Consider the following 17,388-nt stretch of genomic DNA (forward strand, 5'->3'; position numbering starts at 1 on the left):
AATTATTAAATTTTGATAATAAATTTTAAGAGAAAATTTTCTCCGTATGTGAGAGTTGTTCAATTTTTCCCCGAAAGTATAAACTTTTCTTTTAATAATTACTGAGCATTTAAACCCAAAACTAGATAATAAAAAATCGAAATTACAAACTTTTTAATGACTACAAACAATATATATGATGCCGACAATTTATTATTAATATTTAATCTTAAAAATTATAAAGTACGTAAAATCACAGATCTTACAATCTGTGTGTGTGTGTTTTATGTACTGATTTGTAGATCTTCTACACAACTTTTTTTCCGAAAATCTTAAATCTTGTTTCTTGATTTATGAATTTATATTATTCTGCCTTCTCGTTCCTTGAATTACGAATTTATACTATCTTTGTTTGGTAAATTTACATAAGACGAATCAGTACCCTTTTTTTTTTAAGAATAGGTTAAACTGTCAAATCTAAATGACATTTACAGAATTCAAATCATATTGGTATCTAAAAAATAATTTAATTTAAAAAAAGGTTATTAAAAACTTATTTAATTTATCTTAAAAATAATTAATTTTTTAATTATTTATTCATGTACCTTGTATATGAATAAAATAATAATTTAAAAAATTCGTGTCTATTGACTAGAAAGTCGTACATGAATAATAACGCTCCTTAATAAATGTACATATGCATAATAAATAAACTATAAGATATTAGATTTAAATTCACACATTATCATTTGGTTTAAGTTATAGCTGAAAAACTCCAATTGCATATACATATATTTGCATAGTAATATGCCCAAGTTAAAAAATGAAGAAGTAATTAAATGCCAAAATATATCTTAAAAGTTTTGAAATACTTAAAAATTAAAATCCCTTATAATAAACGTCGACAACATTGTACGTTGTTGTATTAGCGCCATTGCATGACAATAGCCTGTTAAACAAGTGATTCAACAAGTGATCACTAAAATTCGTCATCTAATAACAAAGATAACGAGTGGACATTAGTTAAGCCTACAAGACCCGTAATTTCCCCTCTAAACATTCACGTCGACGAGCTTTGCATTATTAACTGTCATTCATCCGCTAACTGGCGAGTTGTTCAACGATCGCAAGGAATATTCACACGACTCGTACGTAACAACTATCGCAACTGCCCATACGAGACTTGGCGAACAAATGGTAACACGCGACCTTGCGTACACAACGCGTTGTAATACTGCGCACCAGAACAACAAGCGCCTGGCAGCGAGCATCGGGCATGTAAACAAAGTCGTGGTTTCTACGAAATATTTCACGCGTTGCGAAACAAATGCATAGCAAATATCCTGAATGCACCATTCCTTGCATTTTCAGGGTGATTTCCAGCCGTCTGTTACTGTACATCGAATAGAACATTTTGTCTGAACTTATATTTCACCTAAGGTTACATAAGTAGGAGAAAAAGATGGCATTATGATTTTTGTAGATGTAATGAGACCACTCGTAATATCCTTCAATAGGTGAAGAGTTTAGTAATGTAATCATTACTGACGTAATCATTCGTTTAATGTGTGTAGTTCGTCGCAGCGTTAGTATGTTCATACACATTGAGCAATTTTACCTTTGAGTATTTTAAAAACTTTTTAAAATATATTTTAATGTTAAATTACACATTTGTTTGATTTTTTAAAACTTGGATATATTATCGCACGGATATAACTGTTTTTTATATATATTTGAATGTTTTATTATTATTTGACATTTTATTTGGCTATATAGATTTCAAGTTATACAAAATTAAACAATACCACGAGATTTTGCTAATGCCCCAAGCGTGCTGACGTCTCAACATAATTAAGAAACAATATCTTTTTCGAAATTTTTATATGGAAGTAATTATTCGATAAATTGATCGGAGTTCTACTGTTAATCTGTAATTTACATATATTATAGATTTTCTAGATTACAGTCTACATTTATACTGAAGAGATTATGTGTACGTTCATATATTTGGATATATTTTGCAATATTTTCTCTTTACTTTGACTAAATATATATTGTTATAACGAAACGCTGTATTTTTTAAACAAAAACTAATTTTTTAAATTTATTTCAAAGGCAGGGCTACATTTGCATTTTGTTTCTTTCTTCAATCTGTTGTGAAATGTTATTACATTTTTATAAATAATATCCTAATTATATTTTATAATTTTAAGAATTAATTAAATACATGCATACACGCCCACAATGTATTGGCGAGTAGAAATGTTAAGTTTTTAATATAAAATATTAATTAACATGATTAATTAATATGATTTTTGCACAAACATGTAGAAGCATTAATATCAATTTCTCTTCTATTTGCTCTAATTTTTTATATTCTGTGAAAGGAAGCAGATATAATTTTATTAAATTCAGTTCTTCTTCTGGTTTTTTTATCAAATCAAAAAAGTTTACTTAATTCTTTTTTTCGATTTATAAAAATCGCGTAATTAAAATCATTTCTCTAGAAAAGAGTGGGATTAAAAAAAAATAATAATATCATAGTTTCAATTTTTCAGCCCTAAAACAAAAATAATTTTTAATTTTTCTTTAAACGTAGAATTAACGTTATATTCATTATTTCTGGTTTAAGCAGATTACAAATATTTTCTCAACTTTCTACAAAGAAATTAGTGGCCAGGAATCAGTAGAAAATTCAAATGTCACCGCGTAGACGGTAATTTAAAATATCTTCGTAATACGCGGAGACTGCTACTTAAAGGGGATTTCTCAAGGGAACCAGCTCCGTCTGACCGTTTACACGGCACTACTACTGAAACGCGGAAAGGGAGTCGGGCTGTATTGCAGCAGCAACAAAGTCAACGCGCGCTCCGCATTCGCGACAAGCGACGGCGTCGTACCGCCAGGCAAGCAGGCGGTATGAGGCTGACTGACGCCGAAAGCGAATTACCACCACGAGACTCGATGGTTTCCCGGTGCACGTTCGTTGCGGCGCTTCGACACTCGCGCGATCCGGTGTCTAGGATGTAAATGGACCCTGACAATCGCGGGTGCGGGAGAGATCTTGCGCGGGTATCGCTCCCACGGTGAATATAACCGGCGACACGCGAAGCGAAATAACACAGCCGGAGGAAAGTGTTGGCGTGACAACGAGCAACAATTTCGTCGTCGTTTCGTAAGTAGCTTCTGATAACGCAACGCTAATGAAATTTCCACATGCGTTTTCACGAACGCTTGTCGTAAGTTAATTAAAAACATGTCCCATGCAGCACTGAAAGATTTTGAAAAGCTGAAATATTTCATTGCAATATTGCATATTAGTTGCATAATGTAGATGCAATATCGATGTTACAACAACGTCGTAATGTCCGTCTTTAGCAATATTAGCGTTATAATATTGTAACAATGTTGCAGCGCAAAGTATTTGCAATAATAGATAAAAAGTTTTCTTATTATTGCTTAATATTATGTAACATAAATTACTATTAATTATTATTGATTTTTCGTGTTTTGAATAAATAAAAACAAATTTAATTTAATTTAATTAAAACACATATATATTTTATTAGGAATAAAAAAAGATTAATACAAATTTAATATATGAACAGTATTAATATAATTATTTTATTAGAGAGAGGAAAAAAATTGTTTTTTGACAGCCATTAAAAAATAATGTTTAGAAAATAAAAAATAATAATTTTAACATATATACAGTGTATTTAATGACTTGGTGCATATGTGTGTGTAAAATATATTGTTACGTCCAGCCTTATGGGATTTTACTCTTTATTCGGTAGGAAGGATATCTCAGGGAGAACAGGTAAGGCAGGGAAGAACGTAACAAAACGTGTAGAATTCCCGTAGGCACACAGTTTAAGGAGGGTATGTGCCTCGGGTCGAACGCACTTTTTATGACTCAAAAATATAGGTCAACGTGCCGATAGGCCCGCTATAACCCGTTTCGAGTCGTACGTTCGTCGGTCCAAGTTTCGAGTCAACGAATTGAATCGCTTTAACTCGGGATCAGACCAGGTGCAGTCTTTGTTCGGGATAGACGAGGTCGTTGTTAATTAAAATAAATGATAAAGTTTCACATAAAATTAACAAAAGTATTTATTCTAATAACAAATAAAAATGAAAATATAAAGAAATACAAATAAGCGCTGAAGTCGTGATTTAACATAATTTGTTGGCTATGAATTTATAAAGATTAAATTATAAGAATGGTTCTAAATAAATTTCGCAAGAGTTTACAATGTTTAAAAATACGCAAAGGGTTATAAAAATAGATTTTCGATTGAGTTTACAAAAGTTTTAAAAGTTTAACAAAGGGTTATTAATAAAATAAAAAAAAACACAAAGGTTATTAATATAAATTTCGGAAGTGTAAAACTAATGGGCAGCTTTTTGTTTGTGAGTTACATTATATCTTAAGTAATTCGGAGAGAGAAGGTTAGGAAAGTGCAGACTCTTGAAAATTAAAACCGTGAATTGTTGTTTGGACTCTCGAACACTAAGGGCGGAATTCGCATACCGGAACGCCCGGTCGGACTCTCGAGCAACAGCCTCTGAATCCGCGCACCGGAACGTCCGGTCGGATTCTCGAGCAACAGCCTCTGAATCCGCGCACCGGAACGGCCGGTCGGACTCTCGAATGACCGTCTCTGAATCCGCGCACCGGAACGACCGGTCGGACTCTCGAGCTGCCGGGCTCGCATCCGCAAACCGAATAAAGAAGGGGGACGAAAAACTCTAAGAGAGAATTATTTATAAATAATAGGAAGGTGTCTTAAAGAATTAAAATGGAAGGGAGATGTTACCATGAGTAACGTAAAAACCAAAGAAATTATGATTGTGGGACTTACTCATTGTTGGTTCTCGAGCAAATTTGTCGGAATCGAATAGATTTCTTGTCCGGATGGAACGGCACTAAAGTCTACTTGCGCACTGATTCTACATGATTACTAACTAGCTAACTAACTCTAAAACTGTAACTCTAAAACTTTACTCTCCATTACTATTACTGACTATCTATTACTGACTGCTAAACTCTTATTACTGGTACTTTCATTACTGACTACTATTGCCTACTATTACTAACTGGTATAAAAAAAACAACTGACTCCCTTCAAGATTTGGTATTATATATATATAGAGTCTTACAAGGGGAGGATCCAGAGATAGGTGGTTCAAATATTCTAATTGGTAGGATTCTTTTTCAGGATTGTGTGGTGGGTGAATTCTAAGTTTTCTTATTGGAGAAATAGTTTTTCCTTTTTGCCCAATCATACGTTAAGTAATCTGTCGAAAGTTTCTCTGTTTCCTCCCACATTCTTTCAATTTTATCGAAGGGATCCGACCTATCGCGTAGGTTATCTTCCCTTTGGGTTTAAGAGATAAATAATTTTTTCTATTGTGCTAGACGCGCTACGGTATGGGTTGCAGATGGAGGAAACGGTTATTTATTTTTTGCTTATGTTTAGATACTTTATTGCTCATTTTCTGTGAGCAAACGTGAAACTTTGCTTAGATCCCATGGTTGTTTTTTGAATTTCTATCTTCAGAATTTATTATTTGTTGACTCAATATTCAAAGGAGTCGGAATTATCTACTTGGTCGTTTCGTCCATCTATGTTTGTTATTACGTTTCTAACAGACTAATCCTAGACACATAAAAATTATCGGAGACCGTTGAAACGGAATTTCTTCTGTAAAATTATTTGTTCCTCTGACGAAGGGAAATCGTGGAGTCTGCCGGACGTAACACTCCCCGCCTTAGACAAATGTTGGGGGCGTATGAACACAACATTTGCAGAATTTAATAGGCTGAGCAACGATTTCTCTTTTTCATGGATTATTATATTTATTTTGTATCGCATTAATATCCTATTTTTCCTTATTCGTTTAGGTATTTATTTATATCAACGCTTGTCTCTTAAGAAAGAGGAAGGAAAAGGCAATCTTTAAAATCCTTTCTTGCTCTTTCGTCTTCCTTTACACGTGTATGTTTTATTTTAATTTCTAAATTAGATTATTCGTATGTACGCACATTTTTACGCAGTAGATAATGATTATAATTCACTTAATAAGTTGTTTTACGCATGTATACGCGCTTTTAATTTATAAATTTTTTTAATTAAAAAAAATTTGTATTAAATATATTTCGAAGCTTTCCCTTTTTTTTCTAAAATTATTATTACCGTTATGTTTTTTTTCTCTTGTTTTTTTCTAAAAATATTTTAGAATCACGTGAGTGTCAACTAGGTTTTTCTATTCTCCCTTTTTCCTTGGTTTTTTTTTTCATTAAGAACGGATTTTGTCCAGAGACAATTGAGTGTTTCTCGATCCTGTGCATCGCATTCCACAGGCATATCAACATTTGTTGATATAGGTGTGTCGCCAATTTTACCACTGTTATACTTTTTATATTGCATCAAATAAAATTCTTTTATATTAATTTCAGGAGGGCGACAAATAATCAATTCATCCTGCCGATATCTTCGCGCAGGGTTAGAGTAGTTATGATTTTGCAGAAGATGAGTTCTCAAACAGAGCAACACATCTGAACGGCATCAAGTGCCGGAATTGGATCAAATAATCAATTAGCGAGGTTTCATTCTTCGCTTAAAATTTGTAAGAGTAAAGCGGCATTTTGCCGGATTTGTTTTTTGACACTCAGGTGATCTATTTAAATTGTTATTATTCAAATAATTTTATTTTAATTTATTCTTTTATCTAAGCATTTATTATATTATATTCATATATCTCCTTTTAATAGAAAAGGAAAACTTCTGAAACACTATGATTAATTTGTCTTATAGTAACATTTAAATTCTAAAATTGCCTTATTTTGGCAATATGGAACAATGTTATGTAACAAGTTTTCGTAACATTATATCTTATTCAAATATGCAATATAAATTTGAACCTTAAATTAATGTTTAGTATAAAACAATGAAGATATAAAATTATTAATATATGTAACTTTAATGTCGATGAAAATATTGATAGAGAGAAAAGGTATCTTAAATATGAATTCCAATATTCATTAATGTCTGATTCGCTTAAGTTATATTATATTTCTTGGTTATTTTTCTACTTCGTTTTATAATTTAACTTGGTTTATATATGAAGAAAAGACGCAATTGCAGCGTGGACAATTATTGTATATCATTCATTCGACTTGTCACGCGAAATTTCTAAACGGAATATTTTGTTTTGACGCAATAATAACGATTACTTAGATTATAGAATCTTATCAAACTAAGATTTTATTAGGCTTATAAACAAGATTGAATATTGAGTTAAAGCTTGTAGCTTAGTTAAAACCTTTGAATATATTGATTTTTTAACACAATTATTTTCTTTTACAAATTTTAGGAATATTTTTAATTTTAGAAAAATATTAAAGATTCTTAATTTTTTTTTTATCTATATATGTTTTTTATTATTCAATCTTGGTTACGTAATTATTATTCTATTTGTTATTCTTTCAATTATAGGCTAAAATTATATGTTATTTTGTCGCGAAAATAAAGGTATTATAAGAATAAAACTAACAATTGACATTATTAAAGAATTTTACAATTATCTATTCCTTATCCACTATAAATTTATATTTCATATGCTGCTATCCTTGGTGATGTGCTGGATGTCTTTCATCTTGATTCCAGCCAATAATTATTTGTCTTCGCTCTCGCCATGATGCTTGAGCTTAGATTATTGTTGCATTTATTGTCCCTTTTCCTAAGGATTCGTATTTATTCTTCTCGGTTCCTTTTTGCGTGGCGGGATAATTGTTTAGAAATGATGAAGAAGGATGTAGTGTATAAATTTTTCTACATGACGTAGCATGTGATTCGAGGATCCATTAAATGGATAGAGATACATGTCGCAGCATGTGATTTAAAAGTGAGATAATATAACTTATTATTTTGCAAAATATTTTTATGGTTTTAGAAGCTTTTTATGGATTCCAAATATTGTCAGTTTGTTGCCTTTTGTTATCTTTTACTGATGAGTAGGCTGTATAATTTTTAAATTTAATTTTTGGTTTATTCAATGTAAGAAAACTTGGAATAAGAATCTTGATTGATTTTTTTTTTTTTTTTTTATTTCCATAGGCTGGAGTCTAAAGATTTCTCGTCAATATAGTTGAAGTGCATATATTATTTTTTATAATATTAACAAATTGTAGATATCGATTGTAATATTTTCAAATAGTTGTATATTACTAGTGGAGGATTTATTCGTAACTTGCTTGAAATTTGGTTTTGTTTATCATTATTTAGTTCTCCGTCTTTGTCGCGTGTTCTTCCATCATCCTTGATATCATTTATTTTGTCTGGAGGATCATTTCTATCTTCAATTTTATTTTTTTGTTCTTGCGAATCTAGTTGTTTCTTGTCTTTTATGTCTTCATCGTAGGTAAGGTATCCTTTGTCCGGGGGATCATTTCTGTTCTCGATTTCCTCAGGTTCGTATTTATATTTCTTCAAGCTCTTGAATAATTTTGACAAATGTTGACAAATGTAATGATAAATGTATAACAATGTAGTAATCATACTAATAATGTAGTATAAAATAGTAATAAATTTATAATTTCTTTGGTCTTGAAATTGTATTTTGTTAGATTTAAAAGACTCATGGACTGATATTTTTTCTTTAATTTGTAATTTTAGCGGTTGATACATTTCCTCGTATGTAAATAACATTTGGTTAGAGTTCTTAACAGGTACATCGTTAGATAATGAATCTCCCCTTTTTTCATCAGAGAAGTTGAAGTCTTCGTAGCCTTTGTCCTTTTCATTGGAGTCCTTCAGTATCGTGGAAATTAATTTTGCATTTTCCGGATCATTAAGGTTAAGAATTTTATCGTCATTAATTTCATTGCTGTTTATTTCTTCTTTATGTTTCGATTTTCTTCTCCGCATGAATTTTTCTATTATCTTCTGTGATTGGACTTGCATTGATACAAGGATTTTTGAAAGTGGTTTATTTTTCTTCTTGGAATCATATAATTTTCTTGCATTATAAAACTTAGTTCTTCTTATAAGCTCTTCGATAGCAATATGAGAATTGTTATTTTTATTATATTTATTTTTTATATTTATTCCGATTCTTGTGAATTTTAATTTTTTTAGATAAACTAAGGAGCTCTTTGTTTTTGACTCCTTTAAGAAAAATCGTGTCGTGTTACATAGTGAGGTTTGGTTGCTTCCCTCCTTGCAATCGACTGAAGAATACATTATAGAATTTTGGAGATCTTCCTTTATTGTATCATAATTTTTAAGGGGGATTTGATATTCCTTTCCCTTTAAGATTTCAGAATTATTTATTGATTTACGAGGGGTTTGGTAACTTCCCCCTCCAAGGATTTCTGGATCATCAATTAAAACAGGAGAGGTTTGGTAACTTCCCCCTCCAAGGATTTCTGGATCCCTGGGCAGCCCGAGGAATGTTTGAAAATCTCCTCCCTCATGGATTTTTGGATCTCTGGTCAATTCAAGAGAGGTTTGGTAACTTCCCTCCTCAAGAATTCTTGGATCTCTGGGCAATCCAGGAGAGATATGGAAATCCTCATTTCCAAGGACTTTTGGATCACTACTTAATTCACGAGGGGTTTGGTAATTTCCCCCTCCAATTCGGGAATCTAGAACTTCGGGAGAGGCATAGGAGCCTGATTTTTGTTCTAGAATAGATTTTTCCTTCAAATTTTTATTTTTTTGTATTAGTATATGTTTATCTTTTTCTTTAATTTCAATTTCGTCTTCGGATTTGTTTTCAATTATCCCTTCTTTTTTATTTAACATCTGAATTTCTTTATTTATTGTTTTATTCTCTTCTTCTATTATGTTTTTATTTTCATTTATAATTTTGTCTTCATCGTTTTTCAAATTTACGTTACAATTGTTGTTCGTTTTATCTTTATTGTTAATATTTTCTTTTATTTCTTCCTCATAAATTTTATTAGAGACTTCTTGATCAACAATTGAGAAAGATCTAAGACGTAGGGTTGGTACCTGGACTTCTATTTCTTCGTCCAAGTTACTTACAACATCTATATACGCCTTTCCTGAGCTAACTTCCGCTAGAGTTTCTATCGCATAAATTCCATGCGCTATTTTTAATCTAGGTATATCCCCGATTCTTATTTCAGGGTTCTCTACTCTAATGTAAAATGGTGATTTTAATCGCGGTGCTACTATAATCATTTCAGGTGAAAAGAAGGGTAGATTAATTCCAAAAACGTCTAAATGTCTTTTTGCATAATTTATTCTTGCGGAAGTTTGATAAAAAAAATCATTGCCTAATATACTTGGTTGTAAGATCGGAAAGTCGTTAGTTACAATGTGAAAAGTTATTTCCTTTCCGTAAAGAAGTAAATTAATTTCTCCTAGAGTGTAAGTTGGATAATCGTAAATACCATTTAATTCTAATATGTTGTCGTAATTGATTGTTTTATTTTTGGGCACAAAATTTTCTTTAATTAGATTTATTTCATAACCTGTATCTAACGCGAAAGTTATAGGAGAAGTTGATTCACAAATTTTTATCTGAACAGTAGGCGGACGACTGTGTTTGTCGAGGTTTATCATTACGGGTCGGGGTTCCCAAGCGTTTTGGTTAACATTTTCTGTGACGCCCATGGATGTGGAACTCGTTCGGTCCCCAATTGTATACCTGACTTCGAAGAAGCCATCGGAGTTTTCCGGCTCATTCATATAATTATTACTTGTGATACGTAGTTTACAATTCTTAAGAAGATGCCCTCGTTTTTTACAATAGTGACAGAATAATGAATCTACAGATACTGCGGTTTGCTCTAATTTAGATCGACAATCTTTAGCTATATGCCCAAAGTTATAACAAATTTGGCATGCAATTTTTGATTTTTTATTTATGTTATATTGTTTATTTTGCTTTTTCCAACAATTATTAGCCGTGTGACCCGGTTTATCACACCATTGACAGATTACGTAAGGCTTATTTTGTTCATTAGTTTTATAAATTTTACAAAATTTAGCATGGTGACCGGGTTTAGAACATAACTGGCAAATGACGTAATTTTCTTGTACTACATTAACGGGTTGTTGAGATGGAGCATCGCGGAAGTAACACTTGTCGGCTGCATGCCCGTGGATTTTGCAAATTTGACATTGGATTTGTGTTCTACAATTAGAGGCTAAATGCCCCTTCTTATAACAGAACTGGCAATTTTCCCATAACCGGTTAATACTTTGATTTCTACCTGAAATATCATCCTGTCCTGGTCGTAAATATGCCATTGTGCGAAGCTCTCTTTCTATTTACGAGATATCGGCTATGGTTATGCAAGCGTCTAAAATTTTTTTTTATTTCTGATTTAACTTTTAACTTTAAATTTTTTTTTTATAAAACATTTCACGACGTTTTAATATTTTAAGAAAAAGAACATTTCTGAAATTTTATACGATAGTTTTATTGTTTACGTAATTTTTATTTTTTACTCAATTTACGAAGACGACAATGTATTTTTTTTTTTTATAAATGCAACCTAGTTTTCTTTGTAAAAAGTTTTTAAATAAACCAAAATTTAGCTCTAAATATTTTGTCAATTGGGCAAATTATCGAAATCTTCATCTTGGATAACACGCACTTTACTTATAATTCTTTTGTTCTACTAATTGTGTAAATTAAAATTTGACCTCTACAGCCGGGATAGATTTTACCCCCTTTTTTCCGGTAAAAGCTGATTATATATTTTTTTTTTTTTTTGCCGTTAAATAAAGGAATGGCCATCACAATGAATTATAATATAGCAAAAAAATTTGAATTCGATATTATTTTAATTTGTTTACGCTCATAAATATATCTAGTTTCATGCACTGACTGAATCATTACTCTTTCAAGGTTGTCAAAAATATACATATTAATAAGAGTTCAGTTTGATGCAATTTTCACATGCAAATTTGTCTACTGAAAAAAGGAAATAATTAATTCAGGGAATTATTTATTAGGAACGAAAGCATATAGTTGGATATTGTCTGGATTTAATTTTCTAAAATGATTTTATATAAATTATCGACTTCAGCATTATTTCAAAATTGACCTCATCTTATTCCTTCTCAAAGACAACACCTATTGATCCCGGACGAGCCCCCAAAAATTTTAATTGTTCTGTTACGTCCAGCCTTATGGGATTTTACTCTTTATTCGGTAGGAAGGATATCTCAGGGAGAACAGGTAAGGCAGGGAAGAACGTAACAAAACGTGTAGAATTCCCGTAGGCACACAGTTTAAGGAGGGTATGTGCCTCGGGTCGAACGCACTTTTTATGACTCAAAAATATAGGTCAACGTGCCGATAGGCCCGCTATAACCCGTTTCGAGTCGTACGTTCGTCGGTCCAAGTTTCGAGTCAACGAATTGAATCGCTTTAACTCGGGATCAGACCAGGTGCAGTCTTTGTTCGGGATAGACGAGGTCGTTGTTAATTAAAATAAATGATAAAGTTTCACATAAAATTAACAAAAGTATTTATTCTAATAACAAATAAAAATGAAAATATAAAGAAATACAAATAAGCGCTGAAGTCGTGATTTAACATAATTTGTTGGCTATGAATTTATAAAGATTAAATTATAAGAATGGTTCTAAATAAATTTCGCAAGAGTTTACAATGTTTAAAAATACGCAAAGGGTTATAAAAATAGATTTTCGATTGAGTTTACAAAAGTTTTAAAAGTTTAACAAAGGGTTATTAATAAAATAAAAAAAAACACAAAGGTTATTAATATAAATTTCGGAAGTGTAAAACTAATGGGCAGCTTTTTGTTTGTGAGTTACATTATATCTTAAGTAATTCGGAGAGAGAAGGTTAGGAAAGTGCAGACTCTTGAAAATTAAAACCGTGAATTGTTGTTTGGACTCTCGAACACTAAGGGCGGAATTCGCATACCGGAACGCCCGGTCGGACTCTCGAGCAACAGCCTCTGAATCCGCGCACCGGAACGTCCGGTCGGATTCTCGAGCAACAGCCTCTGAATCCGCGCACCGGAACGGCCGGTCGGACTCTCGAATGACCGTCTCTGAATCCGCGCACCGGAACGACCGGTCGGACTCTCGAGCTGCCGGGCTCGCATCCGCAAACCGAATAAAGAAGGGGGACGAAAAACTCTAAGAGAGAATTATTTATAAATAATAGGAAGGTGTCTTAAAGAATTAAAATGGAAGGGAGATGTTACCATGAGTAACGTAAAAACCAAAGAAATTATGATTGTGGGACTTACTCATTGTTGGTTCTCGAGCAAATTTGTCGGAATCGAATAGATTTCTTGTCCGGATGGAACGGCACTAAAGTCTACTTGCGCACTGATTCTACATGATTACTAACTAGCTAACTAACTCTAAAACTGTAACTCTAAAACTTTACTCTCCATTACTATTACTGACTATCTATTACTGACTGCTAAACTCTTATTACTGGTACTTTCATTACTGACTACTATTGCCTACTATTACTAACTGGTATAAAAAAAACAACTGACTCCCTTCAAGATTTGGTATTATATATATATAGAGTCTTACAAGGGGAGGATCCAGAGATAGGTGGTTCAAATATTCTAATTGGTAGGATTCTTTTTCAGGATTGTGTGGTGGGTGAATTCTAAGTTTTCTTATTGGAGAAATAGTTTTTCCTTTTTGCCCAATCATACGTTAAGTAATCTGTCGAAAGTTTCTCTGTTTCCTCCCACATTCTTTCAATTTTATCGAAGGGATCCGACCTATCGCGTAGGTTATCTTCCCTTTGGGTTTAAGAGATAAATAATTTTTTCTATTGTGCTAGACGCGCTACGGTATGGGTTGCAGATGGAGGAAACGGTTATTTATTTTTTGCTTATGTTTAGATACTTTATTGCTCATTTTCTGTGAGCAAACGTGAAACTTTGCTTAGATCCCATGGTTGTTTTTTGAATTTCTATCTTCAGAATTTATTATTTGTTGACTCAATATTCAAAGGAGTCGGAATTATCTACTTGGTCGTTTCGTCCATCTATGTTTGTTATTACGTTTCTAACAGACTAATCCTAGACACATAAAAATTATCGGAGACCGTTGAAACGGAATTTCTTCTGTAAAATTATTTGTTCCTCTGACGAAGGGAAATCGTGGAGTCTGCCGGACGTAACAATATAATTATGTTTTATTTGGAATATTTGTTCTTTTATATAAAACAAAATTTTATGTTATTTAATTTTACATTAAATGTTATGCAAGTATAGGTATATATATAATAAAACAATAATAATAGTAATATAGCAATAATAATAATAATTCTTATAATAATAATCAGAAAATGCAGCATTACAATATTTTTGCAACGTTTCTAAAACATTACTGTGACATTACTATTGAAAGTTAGCAAACCCATAATAATACAATGTTTTTGCAATATTGCATCTGCAAGATTGCAACGTTGTTGTTGGAGTGCTTTGTGTTGTATGGGATATGAATCCAATTGCAGGTTAAAAAATCACAATTATTTACAGTAAATAAATTATAAGAAGGAGGAGAGGGAAAGGGGGTAGCAAAATGAAAATAACTTTACCAAGGGCTAATATAATTCGGAGGGAGAAAAGCATCTTTACAAATCATAAAGATCAACTGTACACTAAGATTAAATATACTTTACAAGTTAATCTAATAAGTAACAAACCGCAACACACTGGAATGAAGTTCACAATGTAAGATCTAGTAGAGCGTGTTGTTCTACATTTAGCTACACTTGGTCTCTCGGCGAGATGCGCGATGATCCCCCCCCCCGCTTTTGTGCCACAGAGCGCCTCATTCTCGCGATATAATTGTCCCGAAACAAATGAACAAGTCCCTTCGCGCTACTCTCGTCTCTCGCAAGAAATTAAAAATTTCAGTGGCTCGACCTGACGTAATGTCGCCCGACAAATTGTCACCGCGACGAACGTGACGGCTCAAACCAAACGCGCTCCCAGCTCCCTTTCTCTCTCTCTCTCTCTCTCTTGACGCGGAGAAGGAATAGAAGGAAAGTAGTACGGACACTCCGCGCTAAACGAGACCCCTTTGACGGAAATTGGAAGAGGAAATTTCGTGTTTTAAGAGTAACTCGACGCCTCCGTGGAATTTTAAATATCCCACCTTTCGGCACGAATAACGAGGATGTCTTTTAACAATCGAGAATTGCCTCAATCGATCCTTTTATTATTAGGGGAAAGGAGATTTTCTCAGACGTAACAAGTGATCCCCTTTATCGGATATTTTGACGAAACTCCCCCTCAATATCGCGACGTGGGCGGACAATGAAATGTCACGGCGCGCTCATTTTCTGAATCGCTCGATACGATGTAATAATTGTTGATCCCCGAGACTAACGTGTCAGTGGGCGCGTTATGCAAATGCGACTCAGATGCCACGTGATATTTTCATGATGCGGATTCAGCTGACCGCACAACCGGGCTGCCTGCATACAGGAGGCCGTAATATCGGATTTAAACGAGTTCGCCCCCGTCCGCAAATTCTGCAAATAATCCCGCGACGACCGGCGACGTCGCGCGGTGAAAGAATCGTGACAAATCGCGTCGTTTTAACGTGACGTTTGTCCGCGTGGCAATCCGCGTCTACGCGACAGTTGCCATCGATCGGCGTTCTACACGACAGAGTGCTCTCAATCTTTAATTGGGACCCCACTGTCGGAACCGGGGCGCGCTCTCTCTATTACTTGCGATTGAATTCGCCATCGAGAGGATCCATTCCACTATCAATTAATTATTGCCCGCGCATTCTTGACAATCGAATTCTGTCACAGTCGCGCGTCGCCAATTATCCCGTCAATTATGGATCGGATTAACGGGAAACTCGCGTTATCATAACTCCGAGAGCCAGCCAGGACTGATCAGGCGTTGATTACACGTGGCAACATCCTCGCGTCAACGGCGCGTCATCACACACTCCCCCTCTCTCTCTCTCTCTCTTCCGTAACATTTTATTATCTCCAATTTCGGCGCGTCATACGACATATAGAATATTCCATTTATTTAACACCGATATTTCATGTCGACCAATTTTCCAGGGTTGTATAAAAAACTAAACTTTTTGTGTCGCGAGACGCAGTTATTTACAACGGTCGCATGAAATACATACATCGGGATACCGAAAAAAAAAAAAGGGGGATAGGCGCGCGGTTCGGTGAGAGTTTAGAAAATCGCGTTTACTCTCATTCAACATTTTCCCCGATATAAATGTGTCGGACAAATGACGTAATGACACTCTCTCCCTCCCTCCCCCCCCCGATCGGGGCAAAATCCTTCTGTAATTTCTGCCATGCGCGTAACAAATCGTTATTATGAATTTGCCGCGAATTTTACATGGCTATGCGCTCGCAATTTTCCACGTTATTAAATTCCGTAATAGAGGCTTTATATTTTCATTTGTATTTCAATTTTTACAATGGATATCTATGTTCTCGCTGAATGCGAGCGGTTACCGCGTATATTATTCCGATAAGTGCCCATAAAATCGTAATTACTATTATTATTAATGCCCTTACAATAATCATTGTGGAACGCTCGTCGATTGCAAATCACGAGTTTTCGAGTGATTAATTATCCTGCGCTTTTTATTGCGCTCGCGAACGAGCCGAAGTCGTTTAATTCACGAGCAGCGACGTCGAACGAGAACAGTCGATCGATGTGATTTTTTTTTCTCCATTCCGGGGGGGGCTCAAGCCTTAATCCGCGGATAAGCTTCGCGTACACGTGGAGGCATACATTTACCCACATCCGCCGACGTACATTTAAATTTCCGCGAGTGCGGAGCCAAGCCGGCAGCGACGTCCGTTTTGAATAGAAAAAAAGGGTTCAGCCTAAATTGATGGAAACGCTCCGAAGCTGTTAGCGGACTGTTTAATTTTAACGTAGTAGAGCTTTGCATTGCCATGCATCGTCCGGCGCGACGCGGCTCCGCGCGCCGGCCTTAAATTTTCGATTCCCATTCCTCCATTCGGAACGTTCGCGCGATCGCGATCATTTTTTTTCCCACCCCGTGTAACGCATGTATCTTGATTTCGTTCAATACAATCGCGTTACAAATCAAGTTCTCGCAGGTATAATTTTATAAAGCCTTACCTTAGGAAACGTGCGGTCTAATATTCCACCATCCAATCCGAAAATCTGTAACAAAAATATGGAAAATGTATGCATTAAATGCGAATTAAATAAAGCAATAACTATGCGATAAATGATAATTATTCGATAATCTGAATGCTTTCCTGTATTGTAATTGTTATAAATTAGCGTTTATTATTATGGAAATTACCCTCATTTGCTAATCATTAAAGCAGCATAATCATTGAAACAATAAATGAAATTCTCTCATCGAGGCCGGAATTGACGTAAAA

General features: G+C 34.0%; 1 protein-coding gene across 4 annotated transcripts in view; it reads right to left on the reverse strand.

Moving 5' to 3' along the window:
* The window catches only part of LOC105839462 (neuroligin-4, X-linked), a 391,763-nt gene that overhangs the window by 255,395 nt on the left and 118,980 nt on the right, over nt 1-17,388 (reverse strand). For all 4 annotated transcript variants that reach the window (XM_036288012.1, XM_036288014.1, XM_036288013.1 and 1 more), the window contains one exon: nt 17,117-17,161. The gene's annotated coding sequence lies outside the window, so the exon portion shown is untranslated. The remainder of the gene's footprint in view (nt 1-17,116; nt 17,162-17,388) is intronic.

Source organism: Monomorium pharaonis, chromosome 6 (genome assembly GCF_013373865.1).
Source record: "Monomorium pharaonis isolate MP-MQ-018 chromosome 6, ASM1337386v2, whole genome shotgun sequence".
Taxonomy (NCBI): Eukaryota; Metazoa; Arthropoda; class Insecta; order Hymenoptera; family Formicidae; genus Monomorium; species Monomorium pharaonis.